The sequence below is a fragment of the Epargyreus clarus genome, unplaced genomic scaffold, assembly GCF_041222505.1.
Source record: "Epargyreus clarus isolate Ecla_fem2 unplaced genomic scaffold, WU_Ecla_fem_2.2 ptg000009l, whole genome shotgun sequence".
Classification (NCBI taxonomy): domain Eukaryota; kingdom Metazoa; phylum Arthropoda; class Insecta; order Lepidoptera; family Hesperiidae; genus Epargyreus; species Epargyreus clarus.
This window is the reverse complement of record NW_027332217.1, coordinates 13,720,895-13,741,226: the sequence shown is the minus strand read 5'-3', so window position 1 is coordinate 13,741,226 and position 20,332 is coordinate 13,720,895. Positions and strand designations below refer to the sequence as shown.

Genomic DNA, 20,332 nt, shown 5'->3' with positions numbered 1-20,332 from the left:
AAAGTGTAACTAGTTTTGAGAATTGAAATTGAAATTGTTGCGTAAATAAAGTCTTGCCACGACTATAAAATGTCCCGAAAATGTTTGAAATGCTTATTTATTTATTACGTAAATTACGTAGTATTAATTGCATTTTCTCTATAAATGTTTATATTTCGCAAGAATTCAAAAAGCAACTGACCAATCAGCGTTTGTGGCTCTATCCAATTTCAAGGCGCTGAAGTATCTTTATATTTTACTTATCAGATTTTTTAGCAAAATCACAAAGAAATTTTCGGCTTCAATATGAAACTGAGTTGCTTAAGTAAACTGCCCTAGACAAAACAAATATTAAACTAGTATCACGTTGAAATTCAAACCTTTGGATTATTTAAACAAGGCATAGAATATATTATTATCGTGGGCTGGATAAGGCATTGCTTAGTTCCAAGTATTGTTATGGAGATATCAAGTCATATGCCTTTAGGGTATTTTTCATTATGAAATACCAGCTCATTTGGATATAATTTAGTATAACAGGGTCTCTAAGGTCTTTATTTGTTGTCCTTTTCAAAAATACTCTAAAACTTTATGGTAAAAGTTACCATAAAGTTTTAGAGTATTAATGTACACATTAATGTTATAAAGTATCCTTTTTTCAGTTTAAAAAATAAAGATAACAGCGCTGAATTGCTTTTCAAAATAAAGGATGAACTCAACATCTGCTTTCATACTTTTACTGCTACATCATAAATTATATTCGTTCGTATTTTTGTATGAAATATACCTATTATTGTTATAAGATACTACAGATTATATCGCCGAAAAGTCTTGATTTTGCTCGAAAACTTTGTTTAAATCTTGTTTTTTAGTTTTCCGTGTAGTTATATACATAGAAACGTAGATATTAAATGTATGTTTAGGTCATATAATAGTCTTTCATCTCATAAATAGAGTACCTACTCTGTTAATATTTTTTCTGTTAAATCTGTAGAAAAATACGTAGCGCTGTTTTCTGGTATTGCGATTCATTTTTTCGAAGGATCTATCTTGATCTTCAAGAGTAGTAATTTATAGGTGAGTAATTATAGGCATTTCTGTTCTGATTGATAAAATAGATTACAGATGTCCATAAGTAGCAAATAATCCTTAACATAGAGTGGGCTGCACGCTTGTTTTCTACTTCTATTAGTTAAAAATTAATCATCATCATCAACCCATTACTGTCCCACTGTTGGGCACATGTCTACTCTAAGAATGGGAAGGATACTTAAAAATTAATGTTGTCTAATAAATCACAAGATGTATCTCGCTAAACGAACTGTTAGAATGATCTATTGTCTTGTCTTGTAATAGGTCTAAAACAGATTGGTTCCATAGTTGATAAATAGATACTTCGTTCTAAGACAAATTAAAAATGTTGCAGCTCGGGTTGTGAATAAGTGAAAGGTTTTCAACGATAACAATAGAAAAGTCTTATTTAAAATCCATAGAATAGTTTGTAGTAATTTTTCAGTTAAAGCCCTAGAGGAAAGCGCATCTATTCATTGCAAAATTGTAGGTAACTTTGTTTAATCTTCACTTTATTAAGGTTGAATAATAGATATTGAATAGACAGTTGTTTTAGGTTCGTTTATATTTTACTGCAATCTGTCTACATGGTGCCAATCTTTCATGATTTTTAACTATTGGAGATCGATCGTCTCTGCGTGTTTGTTATCTACAGTTCTAAAGATTTCATTGAATAATCCTACAATTAAGTACAACAGTGTCCTTAATTGTGGCAAATATATCACATGTCATTTGAGTTTTCAATATATGAATATATAGTTTTCAATATAATCGGATACGTATACGATACGATACACATACGATTCATGTGTAAAAGTTGATTCTCTTCGCGTAAAATCAATGTTATTAATTAAACCCTTATCTTAATCATCGACCTTACGTATCGAATAGCAACTGCTATGTAAATAGACCAATTGTCAAAATTAATATGTTTAAAGTTAATTTTGAATGTATCAAAATAGCGTTATCTATTTCTATTGATAACGCTTTCTATAGATTTCTATGTAGTATAAGATTTTTACTGTTCGCACCAGCTGCCGAGTCTCGTCGCACTCAGAAGACATGATTTGTCGAACAGCGAACTAGTTCAGCTGCTCCATACCCTCTTGTTAGGCGAAAGGAATCCATATACTAGTCTTTTACACTTGAATGAACTAAGCGTGGATCTTTGTCACTCAACAATTCCCGAATTAAATTAATGTAGTGCATTTATATCTATAGACGTTGTACTTGCCAGACAAAATCATAATTGTACAATCAATGTGTATGAACGGTCTTTCGTAAAGCGACTGCGTGGATACGGGCTGTGTCTGTCAAAATATTGTTTAGAAAAATGATATTATTCGAATCCACGCTGAATCTCTGTAAATATAAATGTGTGTTTCCGCCATGTAAGATTACCTACAATAAAACATTGCGCATTAAAATAATTAAGCTAACGTAAAAGACGCTAAAATGCTTGTCTTAAGTTTTTCATTTATGTCCTCATTAAGCTTAACTTACATAGCTGTAGTGAAAACATTTTCCTTGCTGGAAATTTAATTTCCACCGAGGAACATGCGCAAAAGTATTCATGGAAAGCCTATGCCATTATCATAAATTTAAAATATCCCCCGTTTTCGAGAGGTAATTTGCAGAAGTGTGAAAAAATAGAGGTGCGCTCCCTGACCCTAACTAAAAATGCAATGTTCCCGCTTTTTGGGTCAACGAGGAATTGAGGAACAAAAACTGTTCCCATTAAAAAAAGCGCCTGCATTTGTTTTAGAGTGACAAACATCTTTATAAAAATGTGCGTTATACTCTTAGTATTCAGACAAAGTTGTTGTTATGTTACTCATTAAACACTGTTTGTTTCACATTTCGTTAAAAAAATTTTTGATATTTTTCTCTTTTCTCGACTCGAAGGGATTTAAAGTTTAATCATATCCAAATCAATCCTTATCTTGAAATAGGAAAATAATATTTCATGAGTAAATAATTATAGTGCAAAATTTACCACTTCCTACAAATAACGACTATCTCATAAAATATTACTATTACTGCACTTTAAGCGAACGGAAATCTAAAGAAAGTAGAAGACATAAAATCAATTTGCCTTACAAGAAAGAAATTGTAAAGAGAGAAAAATGTAGCTGTTCCAGTAAAGTGGTCCTCTAAGAAATCAGGCTCATTTCAATCGAGCTTAGCGCTCGGCTTTTTCCTTTCTTTTTCAAACTATTTCTAGTTTAGGTACAGAATATTGCGTAATTCTCAAATACTATTCTGGCATTGGTTGTAACTTTCACTATGAAATAAGGTTATAATTTAATATCTCTAACAATAATAAGTAGAAAATTATTTACCTCAAACAAATTTGAAATATTTAGACCCTCGTCACTCTCTTCCAAACTTAAGAAATTTAAAAAAAATCTTTTATCAAAAAATTGTAGGTTAACTCGTTTCTAGAAAACGTTAAGGTTGGGTAACTAACAGAATGGTTCTTAAAAACTCAATTTCAGTCGAATTATATAATAATTTACCATGTTTTGAATATAAAAAAGAATTTAAAAACAAACTTTTGTCGGTAAATAACTAAAAATCATCAATAAAACAGCAATTTCGAATTTAAGTCATCTAGTCCAATTATTATAATTTCTTAAAAAACAATAGGATCGTAACAAAAAATCTAGGCCGATGGACATGATATTTAATCTGTTAATGATGAATACATGACACAGTTAGTACGCGACAGAGTAGACCCTAAGCTGATGACAGAAAAGTTACATCACAAAAAGAATTTATATAAAACGATATCTTTATTAAAGCCGAATTAATACAATTTTTGGTAGAAACTGTTAAGCTACATGACTCTGATGATGACGATGGCGATGATATGAAACATGATTATGGTCCGGCTTTTAGTTAATTGAAGTTCTGTTTAACATAAGTGCATTTCAGTGAAGTTCTTCTTGTCCTTGAAGACAGGACCCCAAGCCCCGTAGTTCTTTTGCTCGGGCTTTTTCGGTGCTGAGAAAGAGGTGGGTGGAGCTGCTGGTTTTCTGAAAATGAAAATGCATTTATTATTTAAAATGTTCATTCTAATTAATATATTATTGGGTGACGTACATAGTGGTTTCAAGGAAGTAGAATCCTTGACTGTTTTATAGCGGTGTATCACAAAAAAAATACCATTGTAATATAGTATGTATTTACTAAGAACTGCTGTATTTTGATTTGAATGGTAACGCAGCCTTTTAGGCTTTTTTACTTAATCCTCCAAATAGTATCTAACTGATCTTTGGAAAACCTTAGTAGGTAACTACTATTATAGAATTAAAGTAACCTATTTCACATCAGAGAACTGTATGTTCATTTAATATTTAAATTATCAAAGCGGGAAGCCCTCGTGCTCATTAACCCAATCAAATAATTTATAAGCTTAGATGCTGCGGTTTCAGTTGCGGCAACGCTTGACAATATTGTTATAAAGCATAGAAGAACCCGTGAAATAGTTATAGAGATTTGAAGGTGGTAGAACCCTTTGTGGTTCGACTCAGGCGGCTCAAACCTACTTCTGCCTACAACAGTGTTAACCGCTGCTGCGTTCTAGTTTGAAGGGTGTGGTAAGGGTGACATACTTTTCCGAGGCGTTCCAACTTAGCCCTCAGGGGTAGCGCCGCATCTGTGGACAACCTCAAGAAGGAGTCCAATCCTGTCTGCAATTGGTAACAGATGTTCGAAGCGACAGTAGCCGCTTAAAATCAAGTGAACTGCTCGTCTGCTACTTCTACATCATATATTTAAAAATATCCGATGTATATAAATAACTTACTGGACGGGACCAGCAACATCAAGATGTTTGCAGGCGTAGTTAGCCTTGGTGGCGGTTTTGCACTCATCTCCGCGGGCCATTTTAGTTGGATGTGGTCGGAAGCCGGAAGTTATGGATGATGATGGATGAACAAGTTCCCAGGGGATCTATGGCACGTGCTGTATGTGGGTGAGGACTGCGTGTTCCAGGCGGTTCCCTGTGTTAGCGCGACGACTGCCCTTCGTGGCGCAAAGGTTCTTCGCGAGCCTGGAAATAAAGAAATAAACGATCAATATATGTCTTACACTCATACGTAACTATTGAAATTTAGTGAATTGGATCTAAAGATAAAAGTACGAATACAAATTTTGAAATCCAGATAATTCAATTATATACTTCGGATTATACAGCCCATCAGATAGAACTCTTCTGTTTGGAGTTAAATAAAGACTTAAAAATTTGTATTAAATAAAAATATGTTACAAAAGTATTGTATTCGTAAACAGCTTTAATAATATAAAACTGTGTCGCAGGTGTATACGCCGGTTCCGGAAACAATATTGGTACGTTCAATACATTTAATTTTCTTTTTACATCCACACACTCTTTTCATAAAGTACGATATTTGGTAATTTAATATAGGTATATTACAATAATAAAATTTGTGTGTTTTATGTAGGTATATGTGTGAATACGTGCGTGTGTTTTTGTGCATGTGCATGTAAGGTAATTTAAAAAAACTAAGGCTTCTTTTACATCAGGCATAGGTCGTGCCAGTCTTGTGCCGTTACAGACAAAGAATATTTTCTTGAACATAGTATTATTATCTACGGTAATACAGCCGCGCAGACACCGCCCGTACCTGTCAAATTATTGTATAGAATAAATATGATTTGGTCTGCCATAGCACGTGCCTGATACGTCCATTGTTTGAAGATATAAACGGGGTGTTTACCAACCTAGACATATTATTTATCAGCCCAAAATAACAAACTCTTATTTAAAAATGGTATGAGTCGCTATAAGAATCTTAATTTAATGTAGAGATATTATTATAATTTAAATAGACCTGTTATGACATTTTTTCAATGACACTTCTATTTTAAACATCTCTTCGTTTACACGTGGAGCATGCATACGTAAAAACTTAATTTCCATTTCATTTAAATATGTTTTTGCTGTATTGATGAACTTTATGTAAATTAAGCAGTTATTTAAATTCTGCAGCGCTATTTTAATCAAATTATGTAACAGAGAACATTTTAATATCATAAAAATACTACATATCCATATTTTGTATATAGAGCTATTTTCCTGTATGCGTGAATGGCTAAATGGGAAATTGTAAACGAATAGTGAAGAATTCTCAAACGAATTGCCAATTCTGATAAAACTAAAACTATAAAATGACCTACGTGTCGGTAATATAGTTGCATAGCAACTTTTAAGTTGCTATCTAAGTCGTTTTAACCACTATTTAGTCGCTAAATCTACCAGACACTCAACCAATAGTCCATTATTAAAAAAGTTAAAAATGTATACTTATTATCGGATTTTGACCTTTGGCGAAAACTAATAATGATAAATGGCTTTGTTTGTTAACATTATCAATCCCTATTGAATAGTAATGGTATGAATAATAATAATAAAACCATAAGGACATAATTACCATAAACATAAAGGTACCTTGCGAAACTGGATGAACCGCATGATGCAATAATGGTCAATATGGCATCATGGTGTATAATATTGTTTATTATAATAATGCTTTAGTTCGAAGGTCTGCAGCGTTATATTTTATATAAATTTATATAGCTTTTTGTTTTTTGTCAGCATATTTCATGTGACTGTTTATTCCATACTTCAACATGTGCATCATTATGGTGAATAAAAAAATTCAATCAAGCCGATTCAATACGCCAATTCTTTTGGACCGACACTCCTACGACAATTAAGTTAACATAAGAAAAAAAGTAAATTGATAATTATTATCAATAAATAGCAGTTGTTAAAACTTATTTAACGTCCTGCAAGACTATTGTATTTTTTAAGGTTTCTGACTCGAAAGAAGGTTAGCCAAAATAATTACATGTTTATATTAAGTTCGCCTATTAGACTGCTATTAAGACCCTAAAAACTCCTGGTTAGGGTACAGGTGGACATGCAGTCCATGCCGAGTCGTTCCCCGCACCCATTTTATAAAAAATGGGTATATGCAATAAAAGCAATGCATCAATAACCGGTCTTCTTATTTATTACCTGTGCCTTCAAACTTTTAAACATGGAAAAACCTTTAATATAAAGGTTTATAATTTTTTTGTGTCTATAAATGCTTCTTTAAAAGGCTCGAATATTCTTAAGGTTTCGAAGTAACCTTTAATGTGACCGTGCAAAATTCGGTTGAAGGTCAAAAGGATCCCTAATAAGTCAGACAAGAGCAGAGGCGTCGATTCTAGATATATTTCTGTTAAGCTATAATGTTGCATTTGTCATATGTGATGTAAAATGGGAAAAGAAACTTTTCAAAGGTATGTGCAGTCTACCAATACGCACTTGGCCAGCGTGGAGGACTATGTGCCTAATCCTTTTCAATCAGAGAGGAAATCCGAGCCTGGGCAATCCGTCCATAAGTAGTTGATTATGAATTGGGATCTGCTGTATTGGGACCTGATAGTAAGTGGACTCTACCTCCAATTGATGTGTCAACTGCATACACAAATTCCACTATGAAGGTAGTAGAACAAGTCTATTATTTTGTCTCGAAACGGGAATTCTTGTACTTCTAACATTTCAATGGAAAGCCGTGGATGTCGGTTATTATGATGCAATCATCCTAATACACATAAGTCGCAACAAATCTGTGAATTGGTCTCAGATGTGGACATCAGCCTGAAGGCAGCAGTGGCCACCGATGAACTACAAACTCGTTTGGTACGGTACTCTTATTTTATAAAAAATAGCTCATCGTTAACAGTCCTTAGTAAGACAGCAAACACGCGTCGCGCGCGTGTAAAACCAGCTTCGCCTAGAAAACTGTTTTACATACATATCCGTTGTCGCGTAAACAGCAGACCGGTTTTCAACTTATAATGTAACCAATGGATCACGTATAATCGTTATAACATAGCGGTTATGGTCTAAATTAAAATTATATAGAGATTATGGGAAATAATAAAAATAATATTGGAAAAATAAGGGCCGCGTGTTTTGACAAAGTGTGTTGATTCCCAACAAAGTTACAACTTTTGAAGGTGGTAGAACCCTTTGTGGTTTGACTCCGGCGGCACCACCGCCACACCTATTTCTATCTAATGACAACAGTGTTAAGCGCTGCTGTGTTCTGGTTTGAAGGGTGTGGTAAGGGAGACATACTTTTCCGAGGCGTTCCAGCTTAGTCCTCAGGAGTAGCGGCGCATCTGTGGCCGACCTCAGGTGGGAATATCTAATCCTATCTGGGGTTGATTACAGATGTCCATGGGCGGCACTAGCCACTTACCATCAGGTGGACTGTATGCTCGTCTGCTACTCCTATATTATAAAAATAAAAAAAACTACTAAAATATTATATATTTACTAATTAGCAGTAATATCAGACAGAAAGTCTTTTTTCAAAAGATGTCAAATATCCGTCTCTACGGAGTAAAGTTGGAACTATTAGACGGGATTTAAATGTAATGTTCACGGAATGATAAATGATTTTAGCAATATAATTGTAACATTGGCATTACATTACTTTTTACCTCCATAGATGTAAGATATAAAAGCGCAAATTCTAATAAAGGGAAATCTAGAAATCCTATTACTAAATATACTATGTCAAAAAGAACCGTGTGTAATTCGAATTAATGTTTACCACAACCCTAATTCCGTTCTAAAACATCTCTTGTAAGCCCTTCAACACTCAACTTGGCAATGAAACTACACAAAACCATTACAGTGAAGGTTGTAGCGACAGTAGTTTCCGTTGCTACAAGTGGCGAGTGGCGTGGGGTATTTCTTGAAATATTTTACTTATTCGTTGCACGTAAGCCGGTAACTATTATACGTGGCTGCTAAATGATATTGCTAGGATATCATAATGAGTAGAAACCTCTTTAAAACATTTGATTTTTGGGTATACATACCTTTCTCCGTTAATCGGTATTGTATTAAAACACCATGTTACAGATACTAGATTCATCCATCCATCCATCAGCCTTTAATAATCCACTGCTGGACATAGGCCTCCCCTAATCTACGCCACTCCGACCGGTCTTGAGCAATCTGGATCCAGCGGTTACCCGCCGTCCGCTTCAGGTCATCAGTCCACCTGGTTGGGGGGCGTCCTGTACTCCTTTTGCGGACACGTGGTCTCCATTCGAGGACCTTCCTACCCCATCGATTATCTGTCCTACGAACTATGTGGCCAGCCAGATACTAGATTGTATGTGCTAATCCCGTGTACATGTACCTCCATTCGGCAAAATTTTAAGTTTAAATAAGTTTTTTAATAATATAAGCTAATAAAAGCTATTAGCTTGGGTTGTATCTATGTATGTAACGGAATCTTTGAACTCAATTTTCACCGATTTTCACACTTCTGATTAATTTGAAACTGCACACGTATCAAGGACCGATGACAATGCAATAATTTGATAACAGTTTCCCATTATCCTTATTAGATTAATTAATACCCCAATTTATGAGTTCGTAACAGACTAAAAAAATAAAAATAAATAATAGTTTATGAAATATTAAAAAAGCACGCTTTTATTTATAAAAACTAGAAAATAAGTTAAGTTATTTTTAATAACTTAATATTATTCTTTTTAATAACTTAATTATTATTTTAATAACTTAAACTATTTTGTAGTTTTTAGTCCGATTAGCAATAAAACCATGTTATTTAGTTTTTTAAAACTATTATTTATTTAATTCTGAATATATGTTGTCGGTAACGTGCCAATACGCATCCAAGCTTAAAATGCCTATATGTTACCTAATTAAATTTATTTTTGAAATTCATCGCTTTTAATGTTTCATATACAGCACCATCATAGGTATTTATCACAAAAACAATATTAAGGTTTTCGTAGCCACGTGTGAGCACAGTAGATAGATATCAAATCGTACTTGGCTAACGCAGTGGAATATGGCATAAAGCGTTCTCAGAATGAGACCCATGCCCAGCTGTGAGACAATAATGGGTTGACAAAAACTATGACGTCGACCACAGAACTTTATTTTTTTAAACATATCTAATGATACTTATAAAAAACTTTATCACTCAAGAGTATTTGCATAACAACAACTTTTTTGTCGAATAATCAAACTCTTAGCGTTGTTACGTCACACATTTAAATAAGATGACTCGATAATGCTAATCAGTAATGATATTTCAGGTCGTAAAAAATGGGCTATAACGTCATAGACTTTTTTAGTTCCAACTTACGTGGAATTCGTCATTAGGTATTAAATTTCGTCGTAACTGGATCATTAGAATCATCGTCATCAATCAATTAGCGGACATTGCTGTGCACGAGTCTCCTTTCAGAGTGAGAAGGGTTAAGGCCATTGGCCATAGGGCAACTTTTAAGGAACTCTCAGGCGTGTAGGATTTTGGTGTTTTCCTTCATCGTTTAAGGTAGTGACAATTATCACTGAAATATGCAAGCAACTTATATTTTTATGAGAAATTGACAAATTTCAAAAGTATGTTTTCAATTTAAATCTTTTCAATTTAAAATTTAGTCCATTTTGTTTGGCTTAAGATATTTACATAAAAAACATTTACTGAATGTTAGCCGTAGTCATGAAAATTGATCGATGACAATGTTTACTACGGAACAATGTGTTTAGTTTTGCATTGTCAATTTGGTGGGTAATGAGTTTATTTGCATCCACGAACTTTGTCATCCGATACTTATATTGTATTAACATATCATACATTTATATAGAAACGTTTCAATTCTTAAATTAATGTATGTAGAGATGTTCTACGCAGAAATTGCTAAGAACATCTACACTAATATTATAAAGAGGAAAACTTTGTTTGTTTGTTTGGTTGTAATGAATAAGCTCAAAAACTACAGGACCGATTTTAAAAATTCTTTCACCATTCGAAAATCTACATTATCTACGTGTAACATAGGCTATATTTTATATGAAATATATTTGATAAATAGATTTTGAGGCGGTACAAAATTTGCCAGGTCAGCTAGTCTCTACATAAATTATAACTATTTGTAGATTACTTAACACTACCTACAACCGGTCTTTATGCTGCGTACATGCAACATGTGGAATGAACTTCCTCCTGACGTAACTAGCGCTCAGCGCTATGACATGGGGCTCTTTAAGAGGGGTGCAAAAAGAGTTCTCCTCCAAAGCCGGCGATGCATTGACTCCTCTGGTATTGCAAATGTCTATAGGCGACGGTGACTGCTTTCCACCAGGAAGCCCGTCTGCCTTATCGTTAGGCATAAATATAAAAAAACCTACATTTGCAATCCGACCACCAACACCTAAGTAGACTAAAAGCTCCCGATCTTCTTTTGTCCAATACCGAAGATATTACCATCACCTTTACACCATATACTGATTGTCTTCTTATTTCATCTCTACGTCCTATCTTTTACATAGCACATTTTGTGTCGAACTTAAATATATAGGTATATTGGTAATTATATGTTCTGTGGTCTGATTTCTCTTTATTTGAATTGTTAACTATATGTAATCACGCGTTTATTATTTATAAAATAACGACATCATCAGCAAATATATAATGAGTGTAAAATTTTAATGATGTTTGTTAACACTGGGCTCCTCATCTATAAAATATAAATTATAACTCATTTAAATGAAGTCTACCCTAATGCCACCTTGCTTTAAAATGTCATAATACAAAAATATTAAGGTGTGAACATAGATAAGTATAGATATCTCACCGCCTTGTAATTGAAGGAAGCCATTAAATGACTTAAACAGCTGACAATTCTGTCAGCCATTTGATGGCTGTCATGGTGTAATTTACGCGGAATTATGCCGATATGCGCAGTTAAGACACGAAATCGAAGAAAAAGTGCGAAGAAATATCGTTTAATTCATAAATGATCAAAAAATTACATTTTTTTATATTTTTCAAACACGAAAATAATTGACAAAGACAATTGTTAAAAGATTACGTTTTCACTCGGTTTTCTTGTTAGGAGCGAGTTTTCTTTACTAATATATGGGTGTGAACTTAAACACACGTATTAAACTTTATTTAAAATTTATTCCATTCACGAATTTTGACCGGCACATTTTTATAACCTGTTATTTGGTCAGAATTGTCTCAATGTTTTGAAATTTGTGATTATTATTTACCGTATTCCGAATTTTATTTTTAATAACAGATACATTTTTATATCACTTTATAACCGTAAAAATTGTAACTTATTAACAGTAAAAATTGTATCTTCGTACAGAAACAATCAAACAAGTAAAACTTAAGATAAAAAATATATAAGTAATCCAATATAGTAAAAACTTTATTTTAAAAGAAACTTAATGAATTTTTGAACCTTATTTATAAATAAGTCATCAATACGACAAATGTACCAAATCAGAATGAAATACTCGTACATAACATAATACTTGTCGAAATATAACGAAAGTTTCTGTTCCGTTTAGCGCACACTTGACATAGTTGGATCTTTTACTATAGTTATGTTGTTTGTACTTTGTTGCCCTTGTTAAGGTACACTACAACAACGTACGTAAGGTATACTACATCTACTTTAAGACAAAAATACTCTTTAAAAATGAGGAGATGTTCATGTTTACGTCATCTAAACTGTTACCTTAGTTTTTTAAGTCGGATAGGAATCGAAATGAAACGTATTAAAGGGAATTCCATTAATAAGTGTTAAAGAACTCTTCTGAATATTGAAAGGTGGGTTAAGATGAAAGCGACGGTAACAAAATAATTGCTTTTAAAGCGTTAAGGGCTATGATGAGCAATGCAAACTAACCTTGGAAGAAACTTGTCGATGATCGCAAATTTTCTCTTCGATCTTGTCATTGACACCAATCAATTTTTGTAAAAATTAAAAAACAACACTGCAAAAACAGAATTTAGCGGCCGATTACGACGGGAACGAATTCTAACTGTGTCCGCGCGCCCCACACCTTCATTTATATGAACACACTTCGCGATACCGGTTTTACGCGTCATGACTTCACATTATAATAAAGGTTCACACAGACGATCTGCAGTTGCATTGCGACTTAAATGCAAAATTGCAGTTTGAATGCGGTTTTTGCGTAGTTAACATAATCGCGTCGAAACTGCTAACAAACTGCGCAGTTCGTTATTAGTTCGCTGCTGAGATATGCATTCCAACTCTAAGCTGAGTTAGTCGTTAACAGCTATCGCAGTTCTTAACAGTTCCAGTGCAGATATTTAAGCTGCACAAAAACTGCAACGTGACTGCAATTTTGCAGTTACCTTGCAGTACAAATGCAGACCGTCTGTGTTGACACTAACAATATACTCGTAGTATGTATAATTAATTCTGCTCTAATGATTTTTCGTACACACATTATTTTTAGCGTGCCTTAAAAATACTAACGATACTTAATTTTCCTCCTTTTTATGACAATGACCTCACATAATATTATGAGCTTGTCTTATGTTTTCTCGCCTATTGATAAGGTCAACAAGCGACAAAAATTGAGGAAAAAAACATGGTGAATTAGATTTAATATATATTAAAGGCGTTATGTACATCATCTAATAGCACATAAATCTTGTAGTGGACGTTATGAAGCACATTTTTTCATCATTTGACTCTATCAGTCCATCATTCGGTGTTCTAGTTCACCCTCAGGTCTATTCATACCGACGTTTTTCCCCGGATCGCGAGCTGAGCAGTTAGGCGGTGAATCTGACACTCTTGCTGTCCGCAACCCTGGAAGCCACCTTTTAGACGTCTCTTATGATATCAAAAATATACCTTAGGTCTATTCTGTACAATGAACTAATGCCCTAGGTATCCTTCTAGGGCTACCGATTTAAGTTGTGTCTTGTATTTCTGTCAGTTAGTATTTCGGGCCTCGTTTGCACCAGGAAGTCAGCTCCTTCGGAAAACTTCTCTGCCAAAACTAGCTGCGACTGCGAACGAATTCAACGAGTGATTTTGACATGCCGACGGTATTAACTGCTACCCTTAGGGGTCGGTCGATCCAACTGAAGCCGTTCGAACAGGCAACGGCCAACGAATGATTGCGAACTCAGGCTTTGAAGCCTGCTTGCAGCTTTAAATTTGCTTGCTTACACACCTAGTCATTTGAATGACTAGGTGTGTAAGCAAGCAAATTCACTTGACGACCTAGTGTAAATGAGCCCTTAGAGTTTTACTAAGGGCGATAGCATCAGGAAGTTAATACACTGGCCAGTCCACGCTGGCGAGTTATTCGTAGCAACTAAAAAAACGATGTTCTAACAGTTTACGCCTGCCTCGAGATATGGTTAAAGTATGTTCAGTTAGATATTTTTAGTACATGCACCGTAAAATAAGACTAAAATTTTAACATATATTAACTTGAATATAAGGATGTAAGAATATTTTATAAACTTAGTTTATTTAAGTCATGTGTGTATGTGTTTGTATGCATATTAGTGAAAATACATAGATAGTATTTTTTTATAATATAGGAGTAGCAGATGAGCGTGCAGTCCATCTGATGGTAAGTGGCTACTGCCGCCCATGGACATCTGTAAGCAACCCCAGGTAGATTTAGATATTCCTACCTGAAGTCGGCCACATATGCGCCGCTACCCCTGAGGACTAAGCTGGAACGCCTCGGAAGAGTATGTCTCCCTTACCACACCCTTCAAAACGGAACACAGCAGCGCTTAATACTGCTATTATTAGGCAGAAATAGGTGTGGCGGTGGTGCCGCCGGAGTCGAACCACAAAGGGTTCTACCACCTTCAATAGAAATTACCGTGTAAATTAAAGGATTTGCGGAAAATAATTGCATATATTTCTAGAAGTAACATGGATATAAGGCCTCTTATACGAGTATGTAATAACCTGCATTGCGGACACCAAAAATGTTTCTTTAAAACTAAAATTTAAGATAATATTCTTTATAAAGTCTCATTTGCTTAAGTTATTTTGAAAGTTTGCCAAACCACTTCATCATCTGCAGTGTGAACTATCACACTTAACTAATTTACTTTTGGCTATACTTCTACCCTATAATTTATTTATATTTATAGATATATTTTTGCAAATTTTCCTTAATTTATATAGGTAGGTATGTGTATTTTTACCGTGCGCTCCTATAAGTCCATAAGCTCTTATAAGTCCACAGTTAGAGTCTTATGTCACTAAAGAATACCGTTTCTGAAAAATTTAAACTGAAAATGTCCCATCCTCCAGATAGGCCTGCGAAAAGTGAGAGCTTCAAGTTTCTATTGAAAGAAATTTCATTGAATGATACAGGGTGCCTTGAAACTCTTCAAGATTAAAAGGTGTAGAATCCGTAGTGGTTCGACTCCGGCGGCATCACCGCCACACCTATTTCTGCCTCGTTACAGCAGTGTTAAACGCTGCTGTGTTCTAGTTTGATGGGTGTGGTAAGGGAGACATACTTTTCCGAGGCGTTCCAGCTTAGTCCTCGGGAGTAGCGGCGTATCTGTTGCCGAGGTAGGAATGTAATCCTATCTGGGGTTAATTAGAGATGGCCACGGGCGGCAGTAGCCACTTACCATCAGGTGGACTGCATGCTCGTCTGTTACTTCTATATTATGAAAAAATATCCTAGTCTTACATCAATAGACATTATCTATGCAAGCACAAATAAACATAAGACTCCGTACAGAGAGGTAATTTCTCAAAGTACAGTTATTAGTGCACTGACGGGTGTAAAGTGCACTTCCAGAGATTACTGGGTCATGCTCGCTTCACTCAGATACATTAAATAGGTAAGCTAAGATATCTTTAAAAAACCTTTATTATTTAGAAGGAAACAGGATAAAATCCAAAATCCAAAAATTTAATTTAATTAGTATATAATGTATGAATAACTAATTGATAGATTGATAAATGACAGGCGCATTGCTATTAAATAAGCATGTAGTCTATCAACCCCAGATCAGGTTAGATTCCTACCTGAGGTCGGCCACAGATACGTTGCTACCCCTGAAAAGTAATCTTGAACACCCTTTAAACCAGAACACAGCATTACAGTGATTAAGCAGGAATAGGTGACAGTTCAGATATAAAGAAATTATAGTGTTAACATTTGTAAATTTAATTAATTAGTTTTTGAATTTTTTCGTAAAGTTTGTCAAACCTGCACTCAATTCGTTACTAAGTCAGTGGTGAACAAAAATAAGCTATAAATATATGCCATTTTGAAACTTACACGTGGAGTTCCAAAGATAGCAATGGTTCATTGACTTTTACGTACCTGATTATAAAGATGCTATACTTAGAAATTCATGTCGCTTGGTCGTGTTTCAAAAAAAATGTATCCAATGAATTTAGGTTAACTATATAAAATTTATATGATTTTCTGGTTTTATGAGTAACTTGAATAAATTCACGAATCTATTTCTAAAAGTTCTACGACGGGACTAAAGGCTCAAGCTGCTCTCGGAAGTACTACTCAGCTTTGTAAATCGATTGGGAACTACGCAACTTAGAAAAATGCCTAATATAATACCTGACTTTAAAGATAAATTTCCTTATAGTTATTTCAAAATAAATAAAGAAGTTTCAACCAAACGTGTGATCGGTCACGTCTACCCTGTTTACGCGAATAATATAGAACCTATTGATTGAGCAACAAAATTACGTTTGACTACTAACCACGTTGTTTATTTTATAGTAACAATCCACCTACGACAATATTTGCCTATAAAAAGTTTGATATTAGACAACAATTGACTAGAACATAAGACAAATTTCGTTCATTTGGTAGGAAAATATACCATGTACCAGAAAAAATGCGCCAATATTTGCCTACCGAAAAATCGAAATGTGACAATTTCTTTAGACATTTTTTTCCTACAAATGTTTGAAATAACACGAATTTCAAACTTTCCGAGAAATTAATATTGAGATTAATTATTTCGTTACATCCTCATAGGTGGTATCTATGCGTAACAAAGGTCAGTCCTTAAAAATAAGTAGGTAAATAAGGTTTGCTAATTTCATATATCATGGGTGTTACCATAAAAAGGAATAAACACCCAAAAACACGTAGGTGACGCGTGTTTTATATGTTCTCCTATAAATATTACACGTTCTCATTGAGTGATACATCAAAGATGTTAATAACCTTATTATTCGGATAGTGTTGTGCCCATCGACTCGTTCGTATTTATAATTATTATTTCACGACTAAACCATTGAACTTATTTTGAATAAAATTTAATTTGAAAATATTTTCAATAAAATTTAATGTGAAAATAGTTTAAGCTCTATAGAAGGCTTAGAAGGACATTGGGTACTGTTCCTAAAAATATTTCGAAATTATTGAGGATGTAAAACAGACTTAATATAGAAGTCCTAAAGGTAGTATATCTCTTTGTGGTCCGACAGGAGGAACCACCACCGTTTCTGGCTAATAACAGCAGTGTTAAGAGCTTTTGTGTACCGTTTTCAAAGACGTGATAAAGAAGAAATACTTATCAGAGGCGTTTAAACTTAGACCACAACAGTAGTAACACATATGTGGCAAACAGATAGCAAACCATTCTTATCTGGGGTTGATAACAGAGGCTAACGAGCCACTTATATCAGGTGGAGATGTTTCATCTTCATCCCCAGAAGCAATGCATCTGTGATCAACCTCAAGTACGAATGTATTTCTTTCTGAGGTTGATAACACATGGTCATAAACGGCAGTAACCTCTTACCATGAGGTGGACTGCAATATTATAAAAAAAATGTTATGAGCTAAAAATGAAAATCTAGCCCAATCACAAGCCAAAGATACATCTAGTAAATTAACAACAAAACTATCTAACTGGTTATTTGTCCGTACACAGCTGACAACGTAATTTAGCTAACTTACGACTACGTGTAGCACCGGGAAACTCGTAGCCATTGCACGCTCCCACAAAAGTCATTTAGTGTTCCGTATAAAATCGAGAAGGTACTATTCTGTAATACCAATACGAGGAAAATCTCACTACGTCACACTTTCGATAGCTTTGGGACGAGTTAATGTGAAAGAAAGGAATTCGTCGTTCTACTCGTAGAATCAAAAAATTGTGACACTCAGAGCACTGTCAACTTTAATGAATACGAATTTTTTATATCTACAATACTTGTTTAAGATGTTCTCACTGAATCCCCACAAGGAGCAACGCATCTGTAGCAAGCTTCAGGTAGGATTCTATTTCTATCTGGGGTACTTAACACATCTCTATGGGCGTCGGTAGCCACTTACATCAGGTGAACTGAATGCCCGTTTACTACTTCAAAATTATACAAAAATATTACGAACTAAACATGAAAGTTCCAGCCCAATCACAAGCCAAAGATACATCTAGTAAATTAACAACAAAACTATCTAACTGGTTATTTGTCTGTACACAGCTGACAACGTAATTTAGCTAACTTACGACTACGTGTAACACCGGGAAACTCATAGCCATTGCACGCTTCCACAAAAGTCATTTAGTGTTCCGTATAAAATCGAGAAGGTACTATTCTGTAATACCAATACGAGGAAAAACTCACTACGTCACACTTTCGATAGCTTTGAGACGACTTAAAATAAAATAGGTGTTTTCGTGTTTCGAAAATAAAATTTGATGCTCGAGAACTACGTTACAGAATGTAAGAAGATTGAAAAAATAATTACTATTATTTTATTGGACTTTTCATGCATACATACTTTTCCAAGTCCCAACTAGTCCTCAGAGGTAGCAACCCACCACTTGCTATTCTCAGGTAAGTACCTAACTAATCTTACTTAGAGTTAGACGTCCTTGGGAGCTAGCCACATATCTAATTTGCTACTTAATTAGTAAAAAAAAAACATCACACTCTTAAATTCAGCTATCAAGATTAAAAACTCACAGAATACGAGCACAGGATTACCGAAGCGAGTGCCACTAGCATTCGAAACTAAACTTTACTATGTATTGTTGTGATGCAATTTTCAACTGCGGTTAGTTAGCCATTTATCTAGCGTCCAGCGTCGTTAGGCGACCTAGCAATTACTTCTCTCCTATGTTTCGACTTTTCCTAGACGTACAATGTCCATTTTAATTCTTACATCCCTATATTTAGTTAGCAAACGAGCAAGCAGTCCATCCATCAGCCTTTTGAGGTCCACTGCTGGACATAGGCCTCCCCTAATTTGCTCCAACCGGTCCCATGCCCTTTGAAGCCAGCGGTTTCCCGCCGTCTTCTTCAGGTCGTCGGTCCACCTGGTCGGGGGGCGGCCTGAACTCCTTTTGCCTACGCGTGGTCTCCACTTGAGGATCTCCCTTCCCCACCGGTTATCGGTCCTCCGAGAACGCAGTCCACCTGATTGTAAGTGGTCACAGCAGCCTATATACATCTGCACCAACGCCACATAGAAGGTGCGTTGTTTATGATACCGATCACAGATACGCTACAGATTAGAAGATGAAATAAAGCATCGCTCGTAAACTGTATTTTTTCGTTTTATCAGTCACTAATAAACAAAATCTTGATTATTTTATTGTTGTTATGATGAAAAAGGGATAAATAATGAATTATTGGTAATTCTAAGATTCGATTATTTGAAAGTTAATCGATTATGATTTCTTACGAATGGTTTGAAGTCGCAAGCTCTAGTCGTCACGTGGTCGTAAACTCCCTACTAAAAAGTTAGTTTTAAACATTAATGACATTAGGATGACGTGTGTCAAAATGGGCCTATTAAATTGTGACGACTATACTCTAGAGCGCACCAACTCAAATCTTAGATAATGTCATTAAAGGGTACACTTATCCTAATAGACTTAGAATAAACCCAGAATATCAAGTCCAATCATAAGTCCTAAGCAGCAATCTAAGTACCCAGATTCGCAAGTCCAATCATAAGTCCTTAGCAACAGTCTAAAATCATTAAATAATTATAATACCTTGTCATTTAATGACAATGAAATATGGACCGGCTTACCCAATACATACAACAATGTTGCATTTAAATCTAGCACGTGGTGGAGACGTGTTCAGTATTTTGCATTTTAATCAACGCTAAGATGTTTCCATCTCATTTTATATTCAGATGACGGTTTCAATGTCGCCCTGTTAGGTCTAAACTTGTTACCGCACTATGATTCAACATTGTTGGAACCTTAATAAAATATGTGTGGAATTACGAATTTTTACATTATTATTTTAATATGTTTTACTTCCTGAATAATTCTTCAGTACTTTTTAACTGATTTCAATAATGGGAGGAGAAGGATCTCAATTTGTGACTAACTTAAATTGAAATCCAAACAAGCATGCAGTTCAACTGATG

General features: G+C 34.7%; 1 long non-coding RNA gene across 1 annotated transcript; it reads right to left on the bottom strand.

Annotated features, from left to right (window-relative positions):
• Positions 1-4,863: 4,863 nt before the first annotated feature.
• LOC140745037 (uncharacterized) lies at positions 4,864-13,234 on the bottom strand. The gene is made up of 2 exons (XR_012102614.1): positions 12,835-13,234; positions 4,864-5,107 (listed from the first exon to the last, which is right to left on the bottom strand). It is a non-coding gene; the product is annotated as an uncharacterized LOC140745037 (long non-coding RNA).
• Positions 13,235-20,332: the final 7,098 nt, after the last annotated feature.